The following is an 18,779-nucleotide window of genomic DNA, read 5'->3' on the forward strand; positions in this document are numbered from 1 at the left end:
CATGGTCCACCGTAAGCATAAGGGAATCAGCTGAGGTTTTTGGGTCTTGGATGTGTCGAGCTGTTAATGCCTTTTCTGAAAAGACTGAGTCAAAACATCCATGACATTCAGAGGAGATGCTGGTTTAATCAGAGTACTTCAGCATCCTGGGCTGTCTTTTCTGAAGACTGGACTTTTGCCAGCCAGCTAGCTTATTGCCCTGAAAACACCTGAAACTGTCTAGATTTGTAGGAAGGCAATGAAGAGTGCAGTCAGTCAGCATGTGGGCTGTGTGCCTGAGTGTTGCCAGCCAGTATTTGTTTATGCAGCTGGAGGTGGGGGGTGCCATTTAAGGTGGCTTGAGTGCACTTTTGTGCATAATTCAGCTGCCAGAGTCAAGGTGCCCGATGGCATTTATGGAAATAGTTTGGAACCTTTCTCTCTTTCTTCTTACTGCTTTCTGATTCAGTCAGCAGTCAGTCACCAGCTCTTAGCAGACCCTGGTATGAATTTTCGCTAGTTTTTGCGTTTCAAGTTCATCTTGTCTAGAAAGCTTTTTTTCCTCTGAAGGGTTTCCTTCTGTGTGCCAGGCAATTATCAGTGTTATAAGAGGACAAATACAGTCACAAACTGTAAAAAAACAAGCCGGGGGCGGGGGGGGGAGAGGGAGGGAAGAAAGAAAAGGCAGCATACTATGATGAGCACGGTGGTGGTTTTGCCGTGATAATGCCCAGTGCTGAAAAGCGAGGCTGAGAGCAATTCGGTGGCCAGAGCCTGCCTACTTGCTGCAGCCACTGCCCTCTGTACCAGCCATGAGGGTTGCAAGGCCACCTGTGCCCTCTTAGTGCTTGTGGGTGTGATGTGTGTTGTGAGTGACCACCAGATGCAGTTGCGTTTCAGGGCTTCGTGTTGGAAGACTTGGTATCATTGGAAATAGAGGTGAAGAGTAGGAAATAATGCAAAGTAACGGCAACAATGTGTGCGTTGGTTGTATGAATATCTCAGTTTTGCTGCTCAGGATTTCCAAAAGCAAAATCCTGCACCAGGAGCATGGCAAGGATCACACCAACAGGTTCCTTCCATAAAGTGGGTCCTGTAGCCCATAAGACCTCCCGAAAGTGTGCCTGATACAGCATCAGTTAGGAGCAGGCAGCTTTCAGAGGTGGTCTAGCAAAACCTTCAGCCTCACTGACAGAGACGGGCAAAAGTCAGCACAGAGTTGGAAGCACTGCAGGCACAATGCCGGCTAGTCATGGATCCTGGGTCAGAGCTCATCGCTAAGGGAGATTGACCCTGTCAGCTGCCTGTCAGACTGAACTCCAGCGCTTTCATTGCTTGGCTTGTAGCTGCTGGGTTGTCGGCTCAAGGGCCATTCAAAGTGTGTACTGCCAACCTGCTGTTTCCCAGTGGGGTTGTTTCGTGGCTGCTCAGGCATCAGCAGTTCTCCTCTACTCTGTAGGTGATCAGCGTAGCATTGCAGGAGCAGGAACAGAATCTGGGCAGTGTCCCCAGGGCTGGGTGGCAGAAGAACTTCGGTGTTACTGGAGGCCTCTTGCAGGGACAGGCAACCCTGAGCCCTGGTGTTCTCTGCCAGCCTGTTCCCTGAAGTGGATCTTCTGTGGAGCACAGCAGGCCTTGCTCCAAGCAGAGCCGTCTCCTGTTGACGGACTGAGAGGCTTGGATGAGGAGGACAGCAGCAAGTCCACAAGTTTTCTGAAGGCTTTTCTGTTTGCAGAGCTGATAGTGACTACTTCACGTCTGTCATGCTTCCTGGCGGTTGGTAGTAGCAGCTTTCAGATGGTTGTGGACTCCTTCATAACCGGTCCTGGTTAGCTTTCAGATAATCTCAGTCAGTCATTTCTTCAGAGATGAAGAATCCCGCATGTTTCCATGGAAATTTCTCAAAAAGTGGTGGTAGTTGCTCTTGAGCTACTCCTCTGTCAGTGCTCCAGTCTGTTCCCTGTCTGTAGCAAGACATTACAAATTCTTTGAAGTTTTCTGTATTTCTCTCATCCTCATCTTTGTTGCAGTGGAGGAGGATGTCAGCTGCCCTGTAGCAAGTATCTGTGTTACAGATTACTGTGTTTCTGCATCACCTGCCACTGCATTTGTGTACCTCTCCCTTTCCATTCCCCCTTAGCCAGGGAGCTGTTGTGCTCCTGTCTCAGCAAGGTACCCAAACAATTGCAAGGCTAGCTGAGCTTTCCTAAATACAGAGAAGGACCTACCTGCAGCGATGTGGTTCAGAACCAGTGCTGGTGTTCCCCTCAGTTCTTGAGGAACTGTGGGATTGTTACTGCATCACCTTCAAGGGAGGAAGGTCCCAGCTGTTTTCTAGCTTGTCTTCTGCTCTGTTGGGACAGGTGTCCTGCAGAGCAGCAGGTGCTTTGCTTCTGCACAGAGTGAAGCTTGTGCTGATTTGTGCCTCTGGTTTAGGGGGAAACACATGCAAGGACTTTCTGGGCAATTTCTTTCAGTATAAGTAGGCTGGTTAATTGACATCAGACCTAAGATGATCTGTGGTTTGAAGGAGGGGTTTTTTGGGGTGGTTTTTTGTGGTTTTTTTTTTTTTTTTCCTCTGGCAAGGCTTTAACTTGAAGAAAAGAGTTTCATTTTCTTATGCTGGTCGTGTATTATGGAAACACAGTATTCCGTCCCTGGAGAGGACTTCCTCTGTAGTAGGCTTATTATGACTATCATAGTTATACATATCTGAAGGATCAGGTATTACTTTCCTGTACTCAGGATTACAGTGTTCTGCTGTCTGGTTTGCTGCATGTGATGGGGGGCACTTTGGTGCAAGTGAGTACTTGGTTTTGTTGCAGTAGTAAGCAGGCTAGAGAAAAAGCAGAAATCCTCAAAGTGCAGGGAAACGCTGATACTCTTTATATAAAGCCCATCTACATCTCTGATACTTCTGGCACATGAATAATTATAGAACTTAGAGGGTTGCTTGCCATAGTTCTCAGATTCCCAAGCTTTGGTCTTTTTTGCTGTGTCACAGGTGTAGTCCTGCTGGAGGCAGTGACCACCACCTGGGCACGGGAATCTGTGCAGATTAAGTTCTAGAGTGAAGGAAATGGCACCTTACTAAGCAGATGCTGCGGAGGGGTTTTGCTGGCCAGTCTCGGGTGTTTGGTGCACAACTGCTGTTACTGGTAACAGAATGAGAAATCGTTTCTTAAGCTTGCTTTGTGCAAAGTGAAACTTGTGGTCATATCAATTTATCAGAGACTGAAATTATTTCTCTAGTTGTCTGTGCTAATTTAATATGTTTAATTTTTAGGACACCGCTGCATCTTGCTTCTGCGAATGGCCATGTGCATGTTGTTACATATCTCGTAGAAAACAAGTGTAAGCTAAATCTTACTGACAGTGATAACAGATCGCCACTGATGAAGGTATGTGGAATATGTCATGCTCTTTCAAGTGGGGCTTGTCAACTGTGCATTAAATGAGAGGTGGCTGGAAGGATTCTTTACACAGCTCTGCATAGAAGCATGCATCTGGTAATCAGCGTGGAATAGGCATATGTTAGCTCAGCTTTGAAGGTGCTCTTATTTTCCAGCATTGGGAAGCCGGGGCAATTGTAACAGAGTGCTGGCAGTTCTTCCTTTTTTGCGTGTTGTTCCCAGGCAGTACAGTGCCAGCAAGAAGAATGTGTAGCTATTCTGCTAGAGCACGGTGCCAACCCCCATCTGGCGGATGCTGACGGCAACACTGCCCTTCACCTTGCTGTCCGATCTCCTAATACAACCGTAGCGGGGCTGTTACTTGAGCATAATGCCAATATTGATGCTCGGAATAAGGTAAATTTTTGTATTTGTTGAAGAAGTTCTTTCAAAAAGTTGTATTAGTATTTCTCTTGTAGGGTTTTTTATTTTTTTACTTTTATTTTTAAATTTATTTATCTGCCCTTTCAGGAGGGAAACACTCCGCTTATTCTTGCTATCTCTGAACATCATGAAGATATAGCAGAGTTTCTTCTGCAGAAAGGAGCTGATGTGCATGCTCGAGATCACTGTGAAAGGTGAGTGGTTTGTCAAAACTCTGCATGGGTCTCTTTAGTATTCTTTAGGTTGGATTAATCAGAGGCATGAGAGTGAGCTCTGAAAAAAAAAAACCGGGGAGCCACATAGCAGCTATTTCTGTGTGGCTTGTGAAAGCACATCTGCGCTTGGCTGTTGTCATACCTCAGTGGGTGCTTTCCTCGTTGAGGATTACAAGAAGGCATTGCCTGTGGTGTCCCTTCTGGCAGGAAACATGCTGTTAGCTCAGCAGCACTGCCTCGATTTGAAAAAAACATCTCCTGCATAGTGGCGTAGTTTGTACGTGAGCGTTGTCTATGTGGAAGCTTTGTCTGAAGATTGAAGGTTTGGTTGTTTTGACTCCCTCTTGCATTTTATGGTTGCTCTTAATATTTAATGAAAACTGCTTTTTCTTTTGCTCATTCAGTAATGAGGACAGTAGTTTTTGAGAGCAAACAGGAATAAAAATAATTACAGTGTCTGTGTCAAATGATCTACTTCGTAACATATTTTTGGTGTTTCAGAACCCCACTTATGACTGCAGCATCTGGTGGACAGCTTAATTTAATAAAAGTTCTTCTTGGATATGGTGCTGATCTTTTCCATAAAGACACTAACGGATGGACAGCTGAGGATTATGCTGTTACTCATGGATATTCTAGGTAAATTTTTGACTTTATTGTTAGAATAGGTTGTCAGTTGTCAGTGTGGCTTTTGAATGGTTTTGGTAATAGCAGCAAGGTTTAATGGTGTGTTGAAAGCTGTCCTGAAGCTGTGCTCAGTGACGTCTTCTGATACGTATCGTTCCCTGTGTCTAGTATTAATCTGGATGTTGAAGAAAATTTCCGCCCCGAATGGTCTGTTAGATGTCAAGTTTTGATGCTAAACTTGCACCTGCCCAATACAAACTCTAAAACATGTCTGCATCCTACAGTTACCCAGAGGTAGAACGTGGCAAACTGAAATGCATGTCGGTCCTCTCCTCAGACCAGCACCATTGCCCTTACTGACTTCCACTACAATGAGCAGGAACTACCAGCCTTTTCTTTCAGAGATCTAACATATCCCTTTTGTTAAAGTCTTAAGCAGTTTCACCCCTCTTATGGATAGCTTTGTACCTGTGCGTGTCCCTTCTCTAAGGTGGTTATGTGTGCTTAACAGCTAGGCTGAAAATACTGTGCCGAGCTGGAGCTAATGGCTTCGTAGGTGTGGATATGCACCTCTAGAGTGAACATGACTGTACTGAATATTGAAGTAGGTAGTAGCCGTGCAGTAAGTTCTGTGTGTATTACTCTCGGTGAATGCATACAAGCATATGAATTCCTACGGCTATGAATACGTGTAGGGTGGATAAGTGGCTGTTAACTGTTCTATTAAACTGTATAAGCAAGTATGTTGCTGCGATTGAGAGAAGGAGACCTGGTCAGGTGGAAATCAGATCTGTTTTATTGTTCTTAACATGCTTCTTTTATAAGGCTGCATACATATTCTAAGATAATCGTGCACAAAGCTCATTGGTTACATATTACAAAAGTGATTACATATTGCAAAAGCTAAGTTCCTTATTTGCTGTTCTTTCTTACCCTGTTCACTTCGTTTCTTAGGGTTACAAGTTCTGCTTTGGTACTTTTCCACTGCACGCCTCAGTTTCATGCTTGCTAAAAGTATCGGTTCTAACCGGATCTTCATCCTGCTACTGCATAACCACAGGTTTCAGGGTCGCAACGCCCTTGTGGCCTAAACCCCCACTAGTTGTATTGCGTTATGTTCTTTCTCCCGTGGTCCGTTCTTCATGAGTTCCCACAGGCCTCCTTCAATTAGGTGAGTTTCACTGGGGGTTCTTCCAGGATTAAACAAATCATTCCCTTCATTTCCCCCTTCTTGTTGCACCATAAAAACTCGTTTCACAGAGTTAGCTACCAGCTTCTGTAAGCATTGCATAATACATGGCAAAAACAAAATTAACAACAACACTATTATTATTACAACAGCTATTTTTTCTAAAATTGTAATCCACCATCCAGACAAACCCAATGAAGATAACCAATCTGTAAAAGGATCACTATTTTCTTGAAGATTTTTCATATTATTTTTCAAAACAGAGAGTTGTTTGTGTATTGATTGGGAGTGATCAGAAAGGTTCATACAACACATTCCTTCAAACTCTTCACATCCGTGCCCTTGTGCTAAAAGTAAAAAATCGATTGCGGCGCGATTTTGTAGTAAGGCATGTCTTATTCCTTGGACATCACTGGCTAATTCAGATAAAACGTTTGTCGTTATATTAACCTGTTTTCCGGTCCAACATGCTAATTTCCTTAGTTGTGTTAGTGCCTGTGATGTAGCTATCCCGGGGGCAAATATACTAGCTAAAATAACTTCAGGAGGATTCCAAAGTTCTACATTGTCCTTACAATCATTACCTAATTCTACAAGAGCTCTTTTCCTGCGGGTGTGGTTGGCTTGAAAGATATTAGTAATGCTTGGTGTAAATAGCGTTAAACGGCCAACATAACAAGGCCCTCCCTTAGCACTTCGAGGGATTCCCTGCCAAGCTCAATCTCCACAAATTAAAAACATTCCTTCTGGTAGTCGTCCTGCTTTGGATGTAACTACTGTGAGGCTAACATTTTTTTGACAGTATGCTGTTACGTTGTATGGCCTATATGATGTGACATCAACGGGATCATCTTGACTAATGTGAGAATTAAACCAAAAACATTGATCTGAGGGGGCAGAGCCTAAAAGGTTAAACTCCTGTATTTCCCTAGCTGTGGTACACAAAGAGCTATTACATGACATAAAGGGGGAAGAAGCGTTAAAGGTAATATTATTTTTGTCACAACACGGAGGTTCCCTACCAATTAACCGGAGACCACATGTGACAACAGAAGGGTCAAGGGTTATAGTAGAGTTGTTTACTAGGCTCATGTTAATAGGGATTCCTAATAAACACGTTCTAAAAGGGTCAGAAGGAGTAGCCATCGAGAGACAAAGGCTACTCTGATTGATTTTCTCTGCCCAGGTGACCCATAGATTTTTTCTATCCTCTATGTGCTTGAGGGTTTCCCAAGCTTTCGTGCTACTAACGAGGATAGAAGTAATGATTCCTGTTAAGAGGCACTTCATGCCAAAGCTACTCCTAATCATTTTCATTTTTCTTTTTTAAAAGATTGGTCCCGCCGCCTGGTTTTCTTTTTCCAGGCAAACCGCCTTTCACACTTTTGCTTTGTACGTTCCCAGTCTTCTTTTGAGACTTGCCAGATAACAGGTACTAAATTAGTTTTACTACATTCAATACTGCCAACCAATATTATCTTTGCCTGTTCGATTACTAGTTTCACCCAACAAGTTCGATAGTGAGGATATTGGTTGCTATTTAAAGGTTCATGCCCTGCTACAAACAAGAGTCTAGTTAATAAAAACTGTTCGTTTAGACAACTTCCACACCAGCGACTTGCAAGCTTTTTACGACGCCACCACGCCTTTCCACAGGTATAACATACACATAGCACCCAAGGGTCACAATGTTCACACAGATTACAAAAAATTTCCCTAAGGAGTACTTCGCGACACTCACGCGTATAGCAACTATTCATTTAAAATACTTGAGTCTTCAGGCTCCGCTTCTTTTGTGAGAGGTTCTTCTAAACGCTGTTCAGAATCTTTGGACGAAGTTTGTGATAAAGGTTCACGGAATGGTCGCACGTTCTTTGCTGGGATCCATCGGGGACCTCCCTCTGTGGAAACACAAGCATAGCCTCTGCCCCACGTGACAAGGGGATAAGGCCCCATTATCTTACCCGTTTCTGGATCACGGACCAATACTGGAGCTTTAACTCGCATCTCGAGTGAAGCATTTGCGTTGAAATGTCGGATTATTGGGGGATTACTGTCTAATAAAGAACAATTCAAAAAGTTAAAAACATATAAGGCTTTCTGTAATCGTTCATCAGGAGTAGCAACTCCTATTCCCCCTTTTTGTTGTTGTAATAGACGTTTTAGAGACTGATGAGACCGTTCAATGAGAGATTGACCAGTGGGGGAATGAGGAATTCCAGTGACATGAGATATACCCCATAAGGTAAGAAAAGCTTTTATAGTTGTTGAAACATAAGCTGGACCATTATCTGTTTTTATTTTTGAGGGAATACCCAAAGTAACAAAAGCACGCATGAGATGTCTACGAACATCTCGTGCCTTTTCTCCTGTATGACAAGAAGCAAACAAGGCACCTGAAAATGTATCAATAGAAGAGTGGATATATTTAAGGTTACCAAATTCAGAATAATGTGTGACATCTGTTTGCCATAATTCTAGGCTCTGTAATCCTCTAGGGTTAATTCCTGCAGCAATTGATGGAAAAGAATGTTTTTGACAATCGGGACAGACAGCAATAATATTTGCTGCTTGTTGAGAAGTAAGGTTAAATTGTCACTTAAGAGCTCCAGCATTTTGATGGAAAAAGGAATGACTTAGTTTAGCTTGTGCGATACGGTCTGGCAGTACTTGAACTGGTAACGTCAATAGATCAGCTTGTCGATTGCCTTCTGCAAAAAAACCAGGTAGTGAGGTGTGAGACCTAATATGCATAACAAAATAAGGCGTAGATCGGGTGTCTAAAAGGAAGACAAGTTCTTGTAACAGGGTAAAGAGTTGTAAATGTGAAACATTCCGTAGCACTGAAGCTTCTGCTCGTGTAACAATTCCTGCAACATAAGCTGAATCAGTGACAAGATTGATTGGTACATTCCATTTTCGGAAAACACGAACAACTGCATTTAATTCTACTATTTGAGATGAACCGGAGACCGTCTCTATGTCAGAGTTCCATTGTTTTTTGTGATCATCCCACCACAGGAGAACAGATTTATGTGATTTGCCTGATCCATCTGTAAACACAGTAAGTCCCTGTAGGGGTTGCTCGCTTCTTTTGGGTTTTAACATCAGACGAAAGTCAGTGTTAAACAGTTTATGTGAAGGTGGATGAAAAGTTATTTGGCCTGTATAGTCAGCAAGTGCCATAACAAAGGTGTCTGATTGTTGATAAAGCCATTGTAAATATACTGTTGTTACTGGTAAACAAATACAGACAAAATCTTTCCCTGATAAGGTTAACAGGCGTGATCTAGCTTTAACAATCAGAGAGGCAAACATTTCATGTTGTGTCAAAATAGTTTTCGTAGACTGGTTGGGTAAAAAGATCCATTCAATAATTAATAAGGGGTCTGAGTTCTGAAGGTCCCATTGAAATATCAGGGCGTGAGGCTGTCGAGCAGGGGTTAAAATAATCAAATAAAAAGGTAGTTCAGGGGCCCATCGGTGGGCCTGTCGAGAAGCGATAGCTGAGGCAACCTTTTGCAAAGAGTTATCTGCTTCAGAGTTAAGATTACGTGGAGAACAAAGATTAGTGTCCCCTTTTAGTAGTTCAAACAGAGGACCCAAGTCTGTATTGGAAATTCCCAATAGTGGCCGAACCCAATTTATTGTTCCCAGTAATTTTTGTGCATCATGCAGGTTTCTTACATTGGTATTGATCTGCAATGGTTGAGGAACAATAGTCTGTGCTCTTATTCGCCAGCCCAGATATTTCCAAGGGGGAAACTTTTGGACTTTTTCTGGTGCTATACAGAGACCTGCCGAATTCACGGCATCGGTGACAAGGGCTACAGCTTTCTCCATGACTTCATGATGTTGTGCTGCCACTAAAAGGTCATCCATATAATGATACAGTAACACAGCAGGCATAGCATTTCGGACAGGACTGAGTATTTTTGCAACATACCATTGACACATTGTAGGGCTATTTTTCATGCCTTGTGGCAGTACAACCCACTGATATCTCTGCAATGGAGCTTGCATGTTGATGCTTGGAACTGAAAAAGCAAACTTCAGGGCATCATCTGGGTGTAACGGGATACTGAAAAAACAATCTTTAAGATCTATGACAGTTAAATGCCAGTGTCGAGGGATCATAGTCGGGGACGGGAGCCCGGGTTGAAGGGCTCCCATATCTTCCATAGCATCATTAATTTTTCTGAGATCATGGAGCAAGCGCCACTTGCCAGTTTGTTTTCTGATAACAAAAACAGGAGAATTCCATGGGCTGGTAGAAGGCACAATGTGTCCTTTTTCGAGCTGTTCTGTGACCAGCTCCTGAAGGGCGCGAAGCTTTTCTAAAGGTAGGGGCCATTGATCTACCCAAATAGGAGTATCAGTTTTCCAGGTTAATTTTAGGGTGTCGCGCATTTCAATGGCCCCGCCTAAAAATGGGTACGAATTGTCATTCCCCACTGTGATAGCACATCCCGTCCCCATAAAACCATGGGAACAGGTAACACAAAAGGTTTAACAGAAGCAATGTGCCCTTCTGGGCCTTGAACTTGGATAAGCTCCAGGCTCTGGTGGCTTTTACCAGTTCCGCCAATTCCAGCTAACGCTTGGGGAATATTGGCTAGCGGCCACAGTGGCGGCCATTTAACTTGAGATATTACCGTAACATCGGCCCCAGTGTCAATAATTCCATTCAAAACTACTTTTTGTTCCCCGCGAACAAGGGTACATTGGCACATAGGCCGTTTTTGAGAAAGAGACTGTACCCATAAAATTTGTGGGTTCCCAGTCGAACCAAACCCACCCTGCCTTTGTTGGAGCTGATCCAAATTTGAACAGTTTTTGCTTGTAGGTATAAGGATCAATTGTGCTATACGGCTGCCTTCCGGCACCGTGCAGGGAGGGAACGGGGTCCATGCCATGATCTTAATGTTTTCGGAACTATCAGAATCAATAACGCCTGGTAATACAAAGAGCCCGGATAATGTCGTAGAAGACCTTCCTATTAATAAGGCTTGTGTTTTCGGGGGTAAGGGTCCTGAAATATCTGTTGCCAATAAGTGAACCGAGGAATCAAGTAACGTTACTGTGTGAGCGGTTGCCAGGTCCAATCCTGCGCTGCCGGTTGTTGCTGGGCGAAGACTTGAGGCATCGCCGCTGCTCCTCTTTGGGAATTGTTGAAAGGTGACGGCGTTATTTGTGTCTGCGCGCGTCGCTGTCCCGCGCTCCGAGATCGGTTTCCCTGGATCGGTTGTCCCTGCAAGTCATACTTGGACCGACATTGATTAGCATAATGACGACCCTTTTTACACCTAGGACAAATTCCTGGGACTCGGGGCCTAGTGCCAGCTTTAGTAGCTAGACAATTTTTCTTTAGGTGACCAGGTTTACCGCAACCATAGCAATTTCCCGACTGTCCGCGCATGGCTGCGAAAGCAGCAGCCATGGCTTCAAATTTATAATCTACAGTGCCGATTCTGTTACATGCCTCGATCATTTCAACTAAAGTAGGGTTCTGATTCGGGAGAGATTTCAAAAGCTTTCTACAATCTGCATTAGCATTTTCCACAGCTAATTTTAATAACAAAATTTCCCGCGCTTCCATATTATCAATTTGACGTTCCAAAGCCTGTTTTAATCTATCAATAAATTGCATATAGGGTTCTCGAGGTTCTTGTGTGATAGTGGTAAAAGCTTTCTGTGGCCTTTGAGAATCGGGGACTTTAAAAAAGGCCTTTTTTGCCTCCTCACGGGTCGCTTCAAGAGCTTCTCGTGGGATTCGGGCTTGATCTGCCGGGTTAGTATGACGACCCGTGCCTGTAAGATGTTCTAAGGTCAATGCAGCAATTGCGTTGTTATTATGACCCACATAAGATAGAAGGAGCGCTTGGAGTCCCCCTCTCCAATGGGCCTCCCATAAAGTATACTGAGTCGGTGTTAGGAGCAACTGTGCTAAAGATTTTAAATCATGCGGAGTCATAACATATGTATCAAAAACAGAGGATAACAAACTCGCAAAGTACGGTGAAAAAAGTCCATGTTCAGTAACAGTACGGCGCAGCTCCTTAACTACCGAAAAAGATAAAGCTTCCCACTGCCCCCCCCCCGCCTCGCCCTCCGCCTCGCTGATAAAGTACAGGAGCCACTATCGTTTTGGCAATCTCCAGTTCCCCCTCCTGTAAAGCTTGACGTCTAATGTTGGCCCACACATCATGTGGATCGGGGGGGTATAAATCTGGCTCCTGTTCAGGGTCTACGGGTCCTGGGTCAAAGGGATCATCTTCAGGAGGATACTCCGCGGCGCATACTGTCAGTGGTGCCGAAGGCTTTGTTTCCTTCGGTAACGGTGGGGACACCGGGGGTGGGTCTTCCTCTTTGTCTGAGTCTTTTCTATGACTGTTTTCCTGGGCTTTTAAAACCTCAAAAATGCTTCTCCACCACGGGAGCATATGCTGTGCTTCAACATTCCCCGTAGTTGCTGCATCCCATAACTTCACTCCCACATTGTCCCAAAGGTCTCGTGTAAAAATAGTGGATGAGGTTACAGCAGGTAATTTAACTTGAACCCACTTAAGAATGGTCTTAAGATCATGCCCAGAGATATTCTTCCCATGTTTTTTAAAAAGAGCCTTCATAAGCTCATATACGTCTCTCTCAGGGGACGACGCTTGATTCCCCATGTTTCCCACAGCTCACCTCTCTATTCCGGAGGGATTTCAGACCGGTCGTTCCTGCTTCCTTTCAGCAGATCATTCAAAGTTCTGTGGGAGTCGCAGCAAGCCGCTCAGCTAGGCGGTTCGTCGACCCATCACGTCGGGGTCACCAATTTGCTGCGATTGAGAGAAGGAGACCTGGTCAGGTGGAAATCAGATCTGTTTTATTGTTCTTAACATGCTTCTTTTATAAGGCTGCATACATATTCTAAGATAATCGTGCACAAAGCTCATTGGTTACATATTACAAAAGTGATTACATATTGCAAAAGCTAAGTTCCTTATTTGCTGTTCTTTCTTACCCTGTTCACTTCGTTTCTTAGGGTTACAAGTTCTGCTTTGGTACTTTTCCACTGCACGCCTCAGTTTCATGCTTGCTAACAGTATCGGTTCTAACCGGATCTTCATCCTGCTACTGCATAACCACAGGTTTCAGGGTCGCAACGCCCTTGTGGCCTAAACCCCCACTAGTTGTATTGCGTTATGTTCTTTCTCCCGTGGTCCGTTCTTCATGAGTTCCCACAGGCCTCCTTCAATTAGGTGAGTTTCACTGGGGGTTCTTCCAGGATTAAACAAATCATTCCCTTCAGTATGTGGTTGTTTTTACCAAATACGTTTCTTCTCTTTCCCTATATAGTCTTTGTAAACAACTGGTGGCATACGCATTCCGGGGAGACAGAGACGAAGGTGGTGCACAAGGCGGCACAGTACCTGGCATTCCTCACCGGGCCGGAGCTGCTGGCTTGACGTTGGGTGCACCTGCTGTGGACAGAGGAGGTAGGATCTTTAATCACGCAGGAGCTCACGAGGAAAATCGCTGTGGCCTTTTCTTTAGGGGGTTTGTGTTGTCAGCGCTCGCTGTGTTCACCGTTGACTTTAGTGGAGGCATCAGGTGGGGTAGCGCAAGAAGCTTTGTGAATATGCTGACTTGTTGCTGGTTGGAGGTGCTTCTTGTCAGGGGTGAAGGCAGCTGCGGTTTGTGTGCTACGGGCCCACGTACCGGGTTGTTGCCTTCTGCCTGCCAGATTGCCCATCTGTATAGGTTTTCATACCGAGAGAGAAGGGGGACAGGGAAGGAACTAGGTGAGAGTGGTTTTGGTTTTGGGGTGTGTACTTGTACCTTAGATGGCCAGTCAGATTGTGAAAATGAATTGCAAAAGCAGTAGGTTCATCCTGAGTAGTTGTGCATCTTCCTGTAGCTGGGAAGCAACAGATGAGTTAGCAGGACTGTACATGTCTTGTTGATAGCCACTGAGTTTGTGCAGTGGTGTTTTAATATTAATAGTTTCACCTGCACTAAGCTGCTTTTAGTGAGTTGTCTTATTTCTCAGCATCAGTTACGATTGTTTCTGTGTAGGTGCTGTAGAGACATACTTAGGAAAAATCGTCTTGGAAAAGTCACTTGGTTAGGAACAATAATGCAACTTCTGTGTGTACTGTATCTTCATGGACATAGTTTGATTCCAGTAAAAATAGATAACACTTCTACTTCCAGTAATTGTATGAAATAAACGTTAAAAAGTCCATATTAACTTGTGATCCAGAAAAACAATTGAATTGCCTTGTTATCAAAAAATTAGCTCCTTCAGTGAGTTCATTTTAAAATAATAAAAAAAAACCCCACAACTCCTTAATTTTTAAGATCCAGTCTGTGCTTATGAGCTCATATAGCCCTAGAGGAATCTTAGAAAACTAATCTTTTAATATAGATCGAACTTCTTGTACTTTACATCTCAGGCCCTACAGTGGGAAGTTCTATCCTTTCTGGTTTTTTTTTAAGGGTGTTACATCAGAACTTTGTGGCAAATGGGCAGCAGACAGCGTTCAAACACAGTTTATTACTCCTTTTTAAAATATGTCGTGAAATATGAGCAAAACGTGAGATATTTTTCCGAGTTCACTTTTCCCAGGTAGGGGAATTTAGTTTAGAGCCAAACTTTGTTCCTTTGACTTAGGACTAGTTATTTTGATCTAGTCAGCGATGTGTAAAGTTTCTTGATAGACTGAAGGAAGATGCGGAGGTTTTTATATTTTATTTTATTTTTGGAAAGGGCTTGGTACAGGTAGTTTAATCAACAAAATGTTGCTTTTACCCAAACAGCACTCTGTGGCTGCCTCCTGTGCACATAGATAATTGCTGTGGTACCACATTGTGATGACTGGCAGGCCTGGGTTATTTTAAAATATGTGGCTTGAAGAATAATACTGTTGTGTGATTCCAAAATTAATATGCCCTCAGGGAAATATGGGTTCTTGAACCAAGTAATTTGCTCAGTTCCTTGAAGACAGTAATACTACTAGCATAAGTCCACAACGTTATGGGAAATCCTCACTTGAAGAGGCATAGGAAGTGTGAAGAGCATATTTATGTGGGTTAAGGACTTGGGAGGAGAAAGAGTGTGCTGTGTTCTCAAACTGTTTATAGTAGGGCTTGTTTTTCTTGAGTAGTACGAATCTTTTTCTCCTTGTGCTCAGTTTCCTGGAAAATGACCCCGGCCTGTTGAGTGAGAGGGATTAGTAGCATGCAGGGAACGCTTAGTGGCATTGATTCTGCAGTCTCTTGCTTGCACACACAAAGCGCAGGTCCTGCATCATGAGTCCCTTTGACAGGCTGCAGTAAAAGCTTTGAAGCCCCTGTTAGAGGAGAAGCTCAACTGATCGTGGGACAACGGAGGAATACCCACTTTGAATTCTTTGTTTTAATCTTGCTCTTCATTCCTGTTTTTCTGGGATCTTCAATGTAGTCCTTCCTCCTTTTGCTGCTACTTTTGCACTTGTTGAACATTGTTCAAAATATTCGCCTCTAGTGAGCAAGTCGGTACATTTAAGAAGTTGGCTCATGCTTATTTGAGTGTTTACTTTTTGTCAGAACATGAACCTTTTTGTTGATTACAGACAGACTGGCAAAAACCTCCAAATGAATGGCTTCCACCTCTAGCATATCGAATGACAGACTTTTCAGATTTGAAGTTGGAATTTCTTTGGCAAAAAGTAATTATGTATTTTTTCTAAAAGCGAGGGTTCAGATTTCTAGTATGTCTTCAGTGGCAGCTTTTTTTAGCTGCTGCACTGCGTATTGGTGTGTTGTTCCTACAGAAACCATTGGTTTTTCATCATAGAGCTCTTGGAAAAGAAACGAGTGCTTCAGTGTGCTTTTTATCTGCTGTATCACCTTTTAAGAAAACTGAGAAATGGAGAAGGAATGAGAAACAATCTTGAGGTCCTTTTTTAACTCTTACATGTGTATTTTTGATAGGAGTCCTCTTGCCACATCCATTCCGTGTATTTGTGGTAACATCAATATAAGCAGGACGCCCTGTTGCTCTGAGGCAAATGTTACGGCCTTGTCACACAGACATTTGGTGTTGGGTAGCTGCAATAACAGAACCACACCATTCATTGATATAAAAAATAACATTTTACTAAGTAGGATGGGTAGAGCGGGTGGATGGTGATTTGTATTCTAAAGCTTCTGTTCCACAGCACATAGACACGCGTACACACACAAGCACACATGCATGACACTCACAGCAGTCAGTGCACCCGTTTTGGTCCAGTTGTGGCCTGCCCTATAGCCCTGGGGGAACAGGGTATTCACTCCGACTGCTTGTCAAGCCTGCGTTCTGGCTGGTGGCGTAGCTTCTCTACGTGAGCAGTTCAGCATGGTCAAATCAATATATGCAGGGCTTTTACCTTCAAACTGAGGTAGGAGGGGGCTGTGTCTGCATCAGGCACCATCTGACACAACTGGCTAGTGTACCTCCAAAGTTTGTTGGCACCTACAGATTTTTGGGATGCTTAGACGGAGGGATTTTACGTGTGCCGTACGTATAAAACACTCTACAAATATGAAGGAATTGCATTGGCAGTCAGTGCTGGGCAAGGACTAGTCAAGCTGAGAGAAATGCAAAGTTGGCAGTACAGTAAACTGCCACGAATCTGTTTCAGTGTTTCAAAATATTGGAATATAGGTATTCTACAATGGAGCAAGTAAATTAAGTTACAGTGTTTGACACTGTCCCTTAAGAGTAGAGTTCTGTAGGTTGTGATAGGTTTGGCTTCTACTTCTTGTAACTGTAGAGTAGGCTGATGGTCACAGTACATTCTCCCATTGCTATAGCTTTGTTAATGTACTGGTTATGTTTTCCAAATTTCGGGGGATTCACATTTATTCTGGTGCCCTTGTTTGGTCTGTCCTTGACACGCCTTTCCCTAAATGGATATAGGAATGCCACAATCTCCTAGCCAGACATCAAGAACGGGAAAACCAAAGAAAGGTATTCTATACAGTAGCATTTCAACTATGGAACATGCTGTGTGATGTACAAATACTAACACACCTGTGATGTTTATTATCTTGGAGGTCTCTATTCTGATGGTTTTGGTTTTATAAATTAGGTTTGAGAGCAGGCTTTGGGTGCTTTTTGTTTGCGTGTTTTGCACGGGTCCTTAATTACTGAATTGAGTGATTGCTTTGTGTCATTAGTGATAGTAAATAATATTAAAAAAAAATATATATGCTCTTCTGTTACTCCAAAATGAAAATGGACTTCAATTAAAGTAGAAACAAGTGATCCCTAGATACTACTTTTCTAGATCCCGTTTCTACAGTAGGGCATCAAGATCTGTCTGAAAACTAGCTCATAAACTTTCTCTCTTGCTTTTTTAAAGGAGAATGGGAACTGGTTTTGATCCTTGCTTAAAGTTACTATCCATGGAAAGCAAAAGTTCAGATAACTTACTCAACATGATATGCCCTTTGTTTTCTTTTCCGTTTAATGATTTTGTCTAAGACCTCGGTTTGGCTGTCATCATACAACTTTATGGAAGGCCACCAATCTCCTCTTTATAAGCAACTTCATTTTGTGATGATAGTTAACGAGAACTAATTATCGAGGACTTGAGGAATGCTGAAATAGATACGATGTGGAGGCTCTGTTTGGTTTTTTCCTTTCTGTCCTGGGAATTGAAGAGGCCTTTTATTTCATCTTAGGTGTTGATAATTGAGAGGTTTTCGCACTCTTCAGGCTGGATTCCTAGAGTTCAGGTTTCTTTAGTACATCGGTGGTGTGCTAGAGTGCGCTATGGTTGAGTTTGCAACATGTGCATCTGGGCCACGCTGCCGTTCAGAGGGATCTTGACAAGCTGGGTAAATGGGCTGTCAGGCCTGTCTTAACAGAATTCAGCAAGGGCAGATGCCAAGTCCTGCACATGGAAAGGAACAACCATTTGCTACAGCACGTGCTGGAGCTGCCTGGCTGGAGAGCTGCTTTGCTGGGAATAGCCAGCGGGTCTTGGCAGACAGTGAGCTGAGAATGAGCCAGCAGGGTGCCCTGCCGGCTGAGAGGGTTAACGGTGTCCTGGGCTGTATGAAGAGCAGCATAGCCAGGAGACTGAGGGAGGGGATTGTACACCGCTTCTTGGCAGTCCCTGGGTTGTGTCCAGCTCCCTGGGTATAATTTTGAGCCCCCAGTGCAAGAGAGAGTGGTCTTTCATCCGTGAGCGAGTTCAGTGGAGGGCCATCAAGCTTTGCCAGGAGCAGGACTCCTTGCCTTTGGGGGAGAGACTGGGGGAACCGGGCTTGTTCAGTCTAGAGAAGAGATGACTTTGAAGGGGACCCAGCAGCAGCTTCCAGTACGTGTGAGGAGAAGACAGAGACAGGTGCCTCCCAGTGGTGTGTCACATGAAGCAAAGGTACAAGAGGCATAAATGGAAAGAAGAGAATTTCTAACGGAATGTGGGCAGCTTCACCATGGTGAGAACAGTAAAGCAGAGAGGTTGTGCAGTCTCCCTCCTTGAATGGTTCAAGATCAGACTGGATAAAGCTCTATGCAGCCTCATCTGACCTCAGAGCCGAGCCTGCTTTGAGGAGGCGGTTGGCTGAGAGACTTGCCGAGGTCCCTTGTGACCTGATTTATCCTGTGATCCTATGTGCCAGTTGCTGTCTTAACATGGATGAAAGCTTGGAGTGTAGTATAGAGTGCCCTGGGTACGCCTGTTTTGCCTGTTGAATACCCTTTTTGGTGCAGCGTAGAGAACTGCTGGGGATTCTTCTACGTGAGGATAAGCTTTAGATCTTGGTTATGCTTTTTGATGTTTTTTACCTTTTCAGGATAACGTGTAAGTGGGTAGAGCACCAGCTAGTATAGTATATAAACCAGTAAAATCTCTGTCAACAGGGTGTGCTTGTGTGTGCAGTATGAGTACTTCAGCAGTTCATTTATTT

The 18,779-nt window shown here is 43.8% G+C and overlaps 1 pseudogene; it reads left to right on the top strand.

Moving 5' to 3' along the window:
- The window catches only part of LOC129783323 (ankyrin repeat domain-containing protein 26-like), a 60,437-nt pseudogene that overhangs the window by 963 nt on the left and 40,695 nt on the right, over positions 1-18,779 (top strand).

The sequence above is a fragment of the Falco peregrinus genome, unplaced genomic scaffold (assembly GCF_023634155.1).
Source record: "Falco peregrinus isolate bFalPer1 unplaced genomic scaffold, bFalPer1.pri scaffold_29, whole genome shotgun sequence".
In the NCBI taxonomy this organism is placed as follows: Eukaryota; Metazoa; Chordata; class Aves; order Falconiformes; family Falconidae; genus Falco; species Falco peregrinus.